This window comes from Bidens hawaiensis, unplaced genomic scaffold (assembly GCF_021521415.1).
Source record: "Bidens hawaiensis isolate Kalapana, Puna unplaced genomic scaffold, B.hawaiensis_p1.1 tig00042420_1, whole genome shotgun sequence".
NCBI classification, from domain to species: domain Eukaryota; kingdom Viridiplantae; phylum Streptophyta; class Magnoliopsida; order Asterales; family Asteraceae; genus Bidens; species Bidens hawaiensis.
In genome coordinates this window covers 130,671-143,045 of record NW_027497519.1, presented here as the reverse complement: position 1 = coordinate 143,045, position 12,375 = coordinate 130,671, and the positions used below count along the sequence as shown (strand labels likewise).

Sequence of the window (12,375 nt, the reverse complement as noted above, 5' to 3'; positions counted from 1 at the left end):
AAATTAAATTAATATAAAAACTTTTAGATGCTTACTTTTGTTTATTCGTTTACCTTATTAAATTTTATTTTGCATAGTAAAAGCTATTATTAGAAAAGAAATTTGTATATCAACTCTTCTGTTAAAGGTTTATACCGACCAATGTTTTTCGTTATTGAAAAATCGTATATTAATTTTCGGATTTATTGAAATATATTCGGCCCCCGCAATTTAAATGTTCAAGTTTCGTCACTGCATACAAACATCCAATTCTCTGAGTTCGCTACAAATTTTACAAAAATAGACCAAGCACATCATCCACATATGCGTTTATCAGTTTTCTCAAGTCCGTCAAATACACGATTGTGTAATTGTGTGAAAGAACAAAAAAATAAAAATTTATGATCTAGTGTTTAAGGAGACGATTAATAAATGAATATAAAAACATCAGTACACGTACGCACGTAGCGGTCACTTTGTGACATTCCATATTGATTGGGAAGGAGAGCCAAACATTCTTTATAAGAAGGCATATACATTCTCTATCATAACGCGTTTCGCGCGTTTAATGGTTGTGAAGGAGAGTATTTCACAGTTAAGCGTGCTGAAGTGAAAACAATATCAGGATGGGTGACTTCTTAAGAAGTCTTGATACGAGCAACCAAAAACAAATTTAGAAAGTGATAGTTTTACATCACGGTTAAAACGGACAATATTATAGTACGTCACTAACTGAGCTGTTACACTAAGTTAAAATCATCACTCATGTAAAGTAGCTCTTGACCATTTCACATATATACCTAAAACAATTACATATTCTCAAAAAATTAGAGAAAATATTGAAAAAAATAACAAAATATTTAACTTCAAATTATATATATATATATATATATATTACAATTTTCAAAAGTAGGTTGTCTCACAAAATTACTATTCCCTTTAAATTGTGCATGAAACTTTGTACATTATGCTTAGTATATTGTATATTAGTTTGTGTGCTATAGATTGTAAATGTTGCAATTATTTTTAACCTTTGTAAATAGCTCTTCTTTTTGTCTGCACATGCTAGAAAATATTAGTTTTGATAATTGGATCAAGTACCACTCAAATTTATATAAACTATTTTATTAGTGTAGTTACCGATACATGTATAAATATTTTAAATTACTAGAGTTATTGAGCAACTTTCTTTATAAACTAATTAATCCATTGTCTTTTCCCTTCATGTTAAAAATGATACTTTTCATTAGTTTATTTACCAATCTGATAAAAGTTTTATTTTTCGTAAAAAAACCCCAAATAATTAACAATCTAATGGACAATTTTTTATATTTCACATGGGAGTTACTGTGCTTAACGTGTATGTGTGGTTTAATGTTTTCAAGGATGCTTTTGGTGCGGTTTAATGTTATCGCTACAATTTTTCTTATCGATACCTAACCTTTAGGATCATCAAAAAAACTTGCTTATATAAGAACATAACATGTAAGCTTTGTGTCAAAATATGATTGAATGTTAATTAATCTAACGACTAGGGCATTACATTGCTAAAACTAGATTGCTTTGTTTTATATGATTTTTTTCACGGTTTACCCCGCCGCAACGCGGGGGTCACATTACTAATATTATAACAATTTTCATCTCTCAAATAGTCAAATCTAAATAGAAACATTATCAAAAACCTTAAACATATGGTAGGGTAACCCACTTGCTAAACGAGTCGTGTTTAGATTAAGCCATTTATTAAACAAATTGTGTACGTTAAGCTTGACTAGTTTAACAAAACGGGGTGTGTTTTCTTATACAGGGTACACGTTGTTTCAGGATTTTCCACACTTAACTAGAAGAGATTAAATACTGAAAAAAATAATAAAGAAATAGAATCATGCTAACACCACTCTGATAACAAACATGCTACTTCTTTGACTCCGGCCATAAAGTACTAATGATCGACTAAAGGTTTTGATTATTCACACACTCTTTGACCTAGTCAAACACCCATTATACAAGTTGTGTGAGACTTAAATGACTCGTATGATAAATGTATAACAATATAGAAAAGGGTGATGGCATACACACAAAGTGTGTACTAGTAATTTAATATTCCATGACTAAATCAAAATATAACCAACAAACTGAGACAGATACATGACCAGGTTTAATTTGCTCAACTTTGAATTAATAACCACTCAGTTGAGAAAGACACATGACCAGATATTAATTAGTTTGAATGAAATACAATATTATATTCCGTTTCAGAGAAATAATATATATGCTTAACTGATACTACACGGGACCATCTAAAATGGTCATGTTTTGTATTTAGTTTTCTGTATAGAATCAAAATGTTCTTATTTCGTATTTGTAATATTGTGTTAACTTATACGTTGATGGGGGAAAGAAGAGTGACTAACATCAAGTTGATCTTTGGCTTCTTTGTTGCGCTTTATGTATCAATATCTTTTACCTTTGGTGCAGACACCATATTCGCAAACCAATTCATTAGATATAATGATACCATCGTTTCGCCACAAGAAACCTTCGAACTTGGTTTCTTTAGCCCCGGGAACTCCATGAACCATTATGTCGGAATTTGGTACAATAAAAGATCGTACCGAACAGTTGTATGGGTAGCCAACGGGGATGCACCACTCACGCACACCTCGGGTGAGCTAACTCTCACCCTTCAGGGAGTTTTAGCTATCCGGGACACCACAACGGGCAATGTCCTATGGTCAACGACAAACTCATCAAGCACGGCATCAGTGAGGAATCCGATTAGTCAGCTTCTAGATAAGGGCAACCTTATAATTTACGAGGAAGGTGATGACATAAATCAAGAAAATCACATATGGCAAAGTTTCGACTTTCTGACGGGCACTTTTCTTCCTGGAATGAAGCTTGGTATGAATTTGGTTACGGGGTTTGACAGGCGCTTCACGTCATGGAAATCCGATGATGATCCGGCTACAGGTAATTTTTCTTATTGGATTGATACCAGAGGTTATCTCAGGCGATCCTAACGGACGGCCCGGACATAAAGTTCCGGGCAGGTTCATGGAACGGACTCAGGTCTACCAGATTCCCAAATTTGAGACCAAACCCGATTTACAACTACACCTTTGTTATTAAAGAAAGAGAAGTTTATTACCGGTATGAGCTTATAAATACTTCATATTTAATGCGGGTGGTGTTGGATTAATTTCTATTCCGGGTCACAAGTCGGTGAACCGGGCCTAAGAGGTTTTAACGAGTCGGTTAAAGTCTAAGGGGTATTATGAAACATTCCATATGCTTGGTGGCCAAGTTCACATTGTTGGCCAAGTTGACCTTGTTGCCCAAGTTCACCTTGGTGGCCAAGTTGAGTGGTGACCACATATAATGCTTGGTGACCAAGTTGGGTTACTAGTATTAATAGATGTACAAAGTTAGTGTTAGATACAACACAACAACACAACAACAAACACAACAATCACCACCATCACTACCAAAGTTATTGTAATCAGTTTTTTGAGTTATATTTTCTGGTTATAATATAAGTCGGTTATTTATTAGTTGTGCGTTAATTATCGTTTATCATTCTTGAATTGGTATCAGAGCTCGGTTCAAGAACGCGATAATTAACGGCCAACAAAGAAGGTGTCTCGATCGAACAAGTTGATTTGATTTCCTGAAGAAGTTGTTATCGTGGTTGATCAAACAAGTTGGTTTGATCTCCCAAAGAAGTTGTTGTCATTGTCGATAGCATAGTTCGTTCAATTGTTACTTTATTCAAACAAGTTGGGTTTGAGTAGCCATGGGTGACACGACTCCACCGCCGCCGCCAAAGGGGAAAGAGAACGGGCCATCTTCCGTTCAATGTCCAATGTTAACTGCAACGAACTATACCGTGTGGGCTATGAAGATGAAAGTATTCCTAAGAGTTCACAAATTTTGGGACACCATCAACTCGCGTGTCTCTGATGAAGACAAAAATGACATGGCTATGGCCTTGTTGTTTCAATCCATACCCGAAACCTTGATCATGCAAATTGGAGATCAAGAAACTGCTAAAGCCATGTGGGATTCAATTAAAACCCGACACTTAGGTGCCGAACGGGTTAGAGAAGCACGTCTCCAAACCTTGTCAATGGAATTTGACAATATGAAGATGAACGAGTCAGATTCCATAGATAACTTTGCAGGCAAGTTATTGAGCATTACCTCGAAATCAGCGGCTCTCGGCGAAGTTATAGATGAAGCAAGGTTGGTAAAGAAGTTTCTCAAAAGTCTCCCAAGATCGAAGTATATTCAGATGGTTGCTTCGCTTGATCAAGTGTTGGATCTCAATAAAACGGGATTTGAAGATGTTGTAGGCCGACTCCGAGCCTATGAGGAGCGAATCCGAGAAGAAGAAATTCGAGGGGGTGACCAAGGTAAACTTTTATTCGGTAAATATGATTCATCAAGTCATAGAAGTTTTGAATCTAATAGGGGACGAGGACGAGGAGGTCGAGGTCTCGGTCGAGGCTGTTTCAATGGCCAATACCGAACCCCTAGTACCGAACAAGGATCATCAAGTCGGGGAAAAGTAAGGGTGAAGGAAGATTGGTCAAAGATTTTATGTTACCGATGTGACCAGTTTGGTCACTTTGCATCCGGTTGCCTGGACCGAGTTCAAAAGGGTCAAGAAGCAAACAAAACCGAAGCCCATGAAATTTTTGATGATGCGGCATATATGCATCAAGTTGTGTTCTTAAATGAACAAAACCTAATACAAAAGAAATACGAGACCGAGCGAGTCGAAGATGATGTATGGTATTTGGATAACGGGGCAAGTAATCATATGACAGGAAACCGATCATATTTTTTAGAGTTAAACGAGAACATAGCCGGGAGGGTTAAGTTCGGAGATGGGTCATTTGTTCAAATCAAGGGAAAAGGCTCAATTCTTTTCCAAGGAAAATCGGGTGACCAAGACTTGTTAACCGAGATTTATTATATTCCGGAGTTAAAAAATAATATAATAAGTCTCGGTCAAGCAACGGAGTCCGGATGTGACATTCGGACGAAACACGATCTTCTGACCATGTACGATGAGAACGGGAGGTTACTCATGAAGGTCAAGAGATTCGAAAACCGACTCTACAAAATACGAATGAAAATTGGAGGTCCCGTGTGTTTGCAATCAAAGATTGAAGATGATGCATGGCATTGGCACGCAAGACTTGGGCACATCAATTTTGAGTTAATGAAATCGATGGCTAAGAAGGATCTTGTACGAGGTTTACCACATGTTGAACACGAAAATCAGCTGTGTGAATCGTGTTTGGTGGGTAAACAAACGAGGCTTTCATTTCCGGCTACATCCTCGTTTAGAGCATCCCAACCTTTGGTTCATGGTGATTTGTGCGGTCCAATAACCCCATCCACCATCTCGGGTAATAGGTATGTCTTTGTTATTATAGACGATTACTCACGATATATGTGGACGTTTTTATTGAAAGAAAAAGGTGAAGCGTTTGAAAGTTTTAAGAGGTTTAAAGCCCTAATCGAGACGGAGGCGGGTTTACCAATGAAAATTCTTCGAACCGATAGGGGAGGAGAATTCACTTCACGTGATTTCAATCGGTTCTGCGATGAAAGTGGAATTATTTGCCATTTAACCGCCCCATACACGCCACAACAAAATGGCGTGGTAGAAAGGCGAAACCATACATTAATGGGGATGGTGCGGAGTATTCTAAAGGCGATGCATGTACCGAATTATATGTGGGGAGAAGCTGTCCGGCATTCAACTTTTTTAATCAATCGGGTCCCAACCCGGGCCTTGGTTGATCAAACTTCATATAAACGGTTCAAAAAAAAGAAACCGATTATTGAACACGTTCGAGTATTTGGGTGCATGGCGTATGCTAAAGTTGATAGTGTACATCTAAAGAAACTTAATGATAGGTCAAGACAGCTCGTTTATCTCGGGTCGGAGACGGGTTCAAAAGCATACTGTCTCTTCGATCCGAACACCCGGAAAATTGTTGTTAGTCGAGACGTTGTGTTTGACGAAAACAAAAGGTGGAATTGGGTAAAGAAAGTCGAGAAGAATGACTACGAGCCGGGTATGTTTTCTATTGTTTGGGGGGTGCGGTTGACAATGGAACTGGTCAAATCGAACCCACTATTGAAGAAACGTCTAGAAGCAACCCGGGTAGCCCAAGCTCTAAACCTACATCATCAGTTCAACCCGAGTCCAACGACTCAGCCGAACCAAGTCATATCGGGCCTAATTCCTCAACCCGCTCTCAAGTTCAGTCGACGAGTAATGCATCACAGGTCCATTCGGGTGAAAATGAGGCCCAAACAGGTCTAAGACGTTCAACCCGAGTCTCGGTTTTACCAAGAAGATTACAAGAAGATTATGTGTTACATATTGACTCTGACTATGAGCAATTGCTTCTTACAGCAAGTGGTGAACCGAGTAGCTATATTGAGGCTAAGTCAAACCAAGAATGGGTTCGTGCTATGAATACCGAGATCGATTCGATAAACAAGAAAGAAACATGGAGGTTAGTCGAACTTCCAAAGGGTGCAAAATGTATCGGGTTGAATTGAGTGTTCAAAATCAAACGAAATGCGGATGGAACGATAAATAAGTACAAAGCTCAGTTGGTTGCAAAGGGTTACGTGCAACAACCCGGGATTGACTTTGATGATGTTTTCGCTCGGGTAGCCCGAATCGAGACCGTTCGGCTACTAATCGCATTGGCTGCATCTAATGGGTGGGAAATCCACCATCTCGATGTAAAAACGGCATTTTTACATGGTGAATTGAAAGAAGTTGTGTTTGTTTCACAACCCGAAGGATACGAGAAAAAAGGCGAGGAGGCAAAAGTTTACAAGTTGTCAAAGGCCTTGTACGGGTTAAGGCAAGCTCCCCGAGATTGGAACACAAAGCTCGATAACATCCTACGAGACATGAAGTTTCAAAAATGTTCCAAGGAACAATCGGTTTACCGAAAGACGGATAGGAAACATTTTTTGATCGTAGCCGTGTATGTGGATGATTTATTTGTGACAGGTACAAGCTCGAGTATAATTTCCGATTTCAAAAAGGGTATGGCGACCAAGTTTGAGATGTCAGATCTCGGGAAGTTAACCTACTATCTCGGAATCGAAGTATTCCAACGAGAGGATGGGATAGTAATTACACAAGAAGGATACGCCAAAAGGATTCTAAAGGAGATGGGTATGCAAAACTGTAATCCGTCTCAAGTCCCGATGGATCATGGTGTGAAATACTCAAAATCCGAGAATGAAGTCGAACTCGATGCAACCGAGTATCGAAAGGTAGTGGGTTGCTTACGGTATTTATTACACACTCGTCCGGATATGGCGTACTCTGTGGGTATTGTTAGTCGATATATGCAAAGCCCACGAGAATCTCATGGCATGGCAATACGACACCTATTGAGATACTTGAAGAACACGACGAGTTATGGGATCAAGTACGGGAAGAACGGGTCCAAACGACTTGTCGGGTATAGTGATAGTAATCATAACATAGATGAGGATGATGGTAGAAGTACCACGGGGCACGTGTTTTATTACGGGCAATCTCCAATTACATGGTGCTCACAAAAGCAAGTGAAAGTTGCACTCTCATCGTGTGAAGCCGATTACATGGCGGCTTCAGCAGCCGCATGTCAAGCTGTATGGCTCCGAGAGTTGTTGAGTGAGTTGACTGGAGAAGCGTTGCAGAAAGTTGTGTTAAAATTTGATAACACGTCCGCAATAGCCCTTGTGAAAAATCCGTTTTTTCACAACCGAACAAAGCATATAAAGTCTCACTTTCATTTTATCCGAGATTGCTACAACGACGGCGAGGTCGATGTTGAGCACATTAACGGGAAAGAGCAACGAGCCGATATCCTCACTAAAGCATTCGCAAGAATCAAGTTCACGGAGATGTGCGAGTTACTTGGAGTTGAAGACCTTACTAATCCAAATCAGAAATTAGGGGGGTGAATGTTGGATTAATTTCTATTCCGGTTCACAAGTCGGTGAACCGGGCCTAAGAGGTTATAACAAGTCGGTTAAAGTCTAAGGGGTATTATGAAACATTCCATATGCTTGGTGGCCAAGTTCACCTTGTTGGCCAAGTTGACCTTGATGCCCAAGTTCACCTTGGTGGCCAAATTGAGTGTTGACCACATATTATGCTTGGTGACCAAGTTGGGTTACTAGTATAAATAGATGTACAAAGTTAGTGTTAGATACAACACAACAACACAACAACAAACACAAAAATCACCACCATCACTACCAAAGTTATTGTAATCAGTTTTTTGAGTTATATTTTCTGGTTATAATATAAGTCGGTTATTTATTAGTTGTGCGTTAATTATCGTTTATCATTCTTGAGGTGGTGTTACACCCAAATGGTCGTTTAGAGCGCTTGTTATGGACTGACGACAAACAACAATGGACCCTTTATTTAGCCCCAGAAAGCAATCAGTGTGATTGGTATAATGTGTGCGGACCGTTTGGGAGGTGCAACATTGAAAACTCCTCGGTTTGTGAATGTTTAAAGGGGTTTGAACCCACATCTCCAGATTTGTCAAAAGGGTGTCGACGAACTATCCTTTCGGATTGTGGACCTGGGGACGGGTTCATCAAATATTCTAACCTGAAGTTACCCGACACTTGGTGGTCTTGGTATAACCAGACCATGACCCTTGTGGAATGTGAAAAGATGTGCAAAAGCAATTGCTCATGTACTGCTTACACAAATTCGAATATCTCAGGACCCGGGAGTGGTTGCTTGCTATGGTTTGGTAACCTAATTGATATTAGAACATTTGCTGAAAACGGTGACACTCTTTATGTTCGAATGCCAGCCTCCGAGCTAGGTATATCAAAACAGTATTTTTGTTTTTGTTTTCATTTTATTTTCTTCATTAGCTTCATAGAAAACAAACATCTTCACATGAAGATTATGCCTTGGTGCAGACAGGAACATCTCAAGTTCAACAGAAAATAGGAAAACCTCAAGTGGACGGACAAGAATCCTAGTAGTAGTAATGGTCCCCATAGCATTTGTGATTTTGGTTATTTTACTTTCAAGATGCTTACTGTATTGCTTAAATAGGAAGAAGCAACATCAACGAGGTATGAAGTTTGAATACATGTTTTATTAACATAAATACAGTTTAAATTCGGTCCAAATAGTAATTTAACTTGCATAAATTAAACCTATTAGCGCATTTATGTACCCGGTATACCCTGTTTTAAAAGAATAGCTCACTTCACTGGGACACCCAAAAACAAGTTTGGACATGATCCTGATAATAGAAGTGACGACGAAGATCTAGAGCTACAACCGTTTAGCTGGTCTACCTTACTTAAAGTTACAAACAACTTTTCAATGAATAACAAGCTAGGTGAGGGCGGTTTTGGCCCTGTTTACAAGGTACTTATAATGTTCATGTGCTACTATAGTACTATAAGATAATTCTTAGTATAAGTTAAATAAATTAATCCAAATAATCGTCAAGAATATGTGAAGTGATCTGATCAGAACTGTTGCAACATACTCGTTCGACGCATTTATTGCCTTGTCTTCTGGAATTTATAATATGGTTTTATGATTTGATAAACTAGTTTTTAATTATCAGGTTAAAATATTTAATGAATAAGCACTTACATACATGATGTTCAATTTAGCAACATACATATATGATACATGTTAATTATGTTATGTTATAGGGTATACTTGAAGACGGGAAGGAAATAGCAGTGAAACGGCTAGCCAAAACATCCAGTCAAGGACTTCACGAGTTTAAGAATGAGGTGATCTCAATATCTAAACTACAACATCGCAACCTTGTCAAGCTCTTGGGTTATTGCATAGAGGGAACCGAAAAGATGCTGGTTTATGAATATATGCCAAACAAAAGCCTTGATTCCTTCATATTTGATAGAACTCAAAGTAAACTCCTTGATTGGTCTGCGCGTTACCATATTATCAATGGAATTTCTCGAGGGCTTTCGTATATTCATCAGGATTCTCGACTCAGAATCATACACAGAGATCTCAAAGTCAGCAATATTTTGCTTGACAAAGATATGAACCCAAAGATATCTGATTTTGGCATGGCTAGAAGTTTTGGAGGAAATCAGATAGAAGCTAACACAAATAGAGTGGTTGGAACATAGTGAGATTCACATACCCTCACATCATTCCAAATTTATCTAGTAAATCATTTACATTAACTTTGATTCATCACAGTGGCTACATGGCACCAGAGTACGCTGGAGATGGTGTCTTTTCAATCAAATCAGGCGTGTATAGCTTTGGTGTAGTGGTGTTGGAAATCATTTGTGGAGAGAAAAATAGAGGATTTGTCCACAAAGAACAATACAACAACCTCATGGGACATGTAAGTCTGGAAATGTTGAAAATGCAAGTTCAAAGAAGCCAATGGATTCTTTTATAATTATTTTTGCTGTCACCATTGAAAAGTTAATCAGGTTACAATGTTTTAAAAAAAATTCTATTAACATTAAAAAAAGGTAATCTCACCTGATTGCGGGGTATAAATGATGATGTGCCGGTTTGTGATAATAGTGAACACTTTTCTTTTTCTTGATAAAGTACAATAAATTTGAATACAGTTTTAAAATTCATGCAATTTTGTGTTGACAGGCTCTTTTTCTTGATAAAGTACAATAAATTTGAATACAGTTTTAAAATTCATGGAGACTTCACAATGAAGGCAGATCATTGGAGTTGGTTGTTAAGTGTCTAGGTGAATCAATCAATGTGTCTGAGGTTCTACGATCAATCCATGTTGGTTTGTTGTGTGTTCAACGTCTCCCAGGAGATAGGCCAACTATGACTTCTGTGCTCCTGATGTTGGGGAGTGAGGGCACATTGCCTTCACCCAAAGAACCCGGTTTTTACGTTGGAGAATGTTTTCCAGATACTGCACACTCGCACGGAATAAGTTCTAACAATGAACTAAGCATTTCAATGTTGGATGGTAGATAATAACAAATAACAATGTATTGAAAGAAACATCAGCATATTGTTAAGAAAAAAACTTAGTATGATAAGGGGGTTCCAATAGATATTAATACAAACTAATCATTGATTTAGTTTCGTGTCAAGGTAAGAAAGCCATAAGCTCCTCTAACCTCTCGAAATGATAGTTATTACAAAGAATATCTAAATCATAGTTATCGCAATGAAGAAACATGACGTCTCATATCCATAAAAACATCAGTACTTGATTACACGAAAGGTAAAAACTCAAATCTATCTAATTTTAAGGTAAAACTATAATCATTGATTTTTGTGCTTGAAACGAGGAAATAGTGACTGATTAAACATGCTAATGAGAAACATGATTCAGTTAAAGGCTAATAATGGATGTTATCAACAAGAAAGTGCCTTGTGAAACCATGTTGGAAAAGTTAAAATGGAAGACATAGGTTATAAAAATTAAAGATAACTTGTTATAGTACTCGGAGTTCAGTGGTTCACCTCGCAAGGATGGATGAATTTTGACTTCATTAAGCATTCTATAGGATTTAGAGTGCAACGAAAAAGATCATACTTAGAGGTGCGGTATCAAACAAGTGCCACTAAAACACTAAGAAATCACAAAATGGGAAAGAAATTTGAACCATTTTAAAAGAAAATAAAAGTAGCAAGTGATGTTTGATTTGTTTTTGATTTAAGCTGCAAAGGGCATTCTGGTAATTTATAGGCATCTAGTCAAAGAGGTTAGCACAACGAAAAGTCGTATCAGCAGCGGACAGTGGATTCAGTTGTGAATTTGTTAACAGGTCAGATTCTATTTCGGATCAAAGATTTTCTTCGGAAAACAAGAAATTTACTAACCTGTTATTTCAGGCTTGTCTTAAATTGTTCAAGTTGGCTGCGAGTTTGTTAACGGGTCGTTTACCAAAGGTGTTCGGACATTTCAGACAAATTCAAACAAGTAAAATATTCTAAGACAGGTCAAATTTGTTAACGAGCCGGTCAGATTTGAATCACTGCGGGTCTAGTTCGTTTCTGTTATAGGTTACAAAGTTAGTTCGGTTACATTCATAACTGATTCACTGGTCAGGTTCAGTAAAAAGGCATCAAGAAAAGTCAACTGCTTCTGGTCACATGATATTTTAAAAGAAATCACATGAAATCAGTTCGATTGGCTGGACGGGCGTCAAGGTCTTAAATTGGGTTTTCAGTTTGAATTAAGCTTCAAGGACATTTCCTGAAATTAAGAGTATGTATTGCTGGTTTCAAACCAAATAACATGCAGATTCCGTTTGTATTTTTTGAAGGATAAAGATCGGTTTTAGGTGCATTTTGACCAAGAAAGTCAAACTACAGATTATTCAGGTTAAGCGAGT

General features: G+C 37.8%; 1 pseudogene; it reads left to right on the top strand.

The window, feature by feature from the left end:
* Positions 1–2,102: 2,102 nt before the first annotated feature.
* LOC143593635 (G-type lectin S-receptor-like serine/threonine-protein kinase At4g27290) lies at positions 2,103–11,005 on the top strand (annotated as a pseudogene).
* Positions 11,006–12,375: the final 1,370 nt, after the last annotated feature.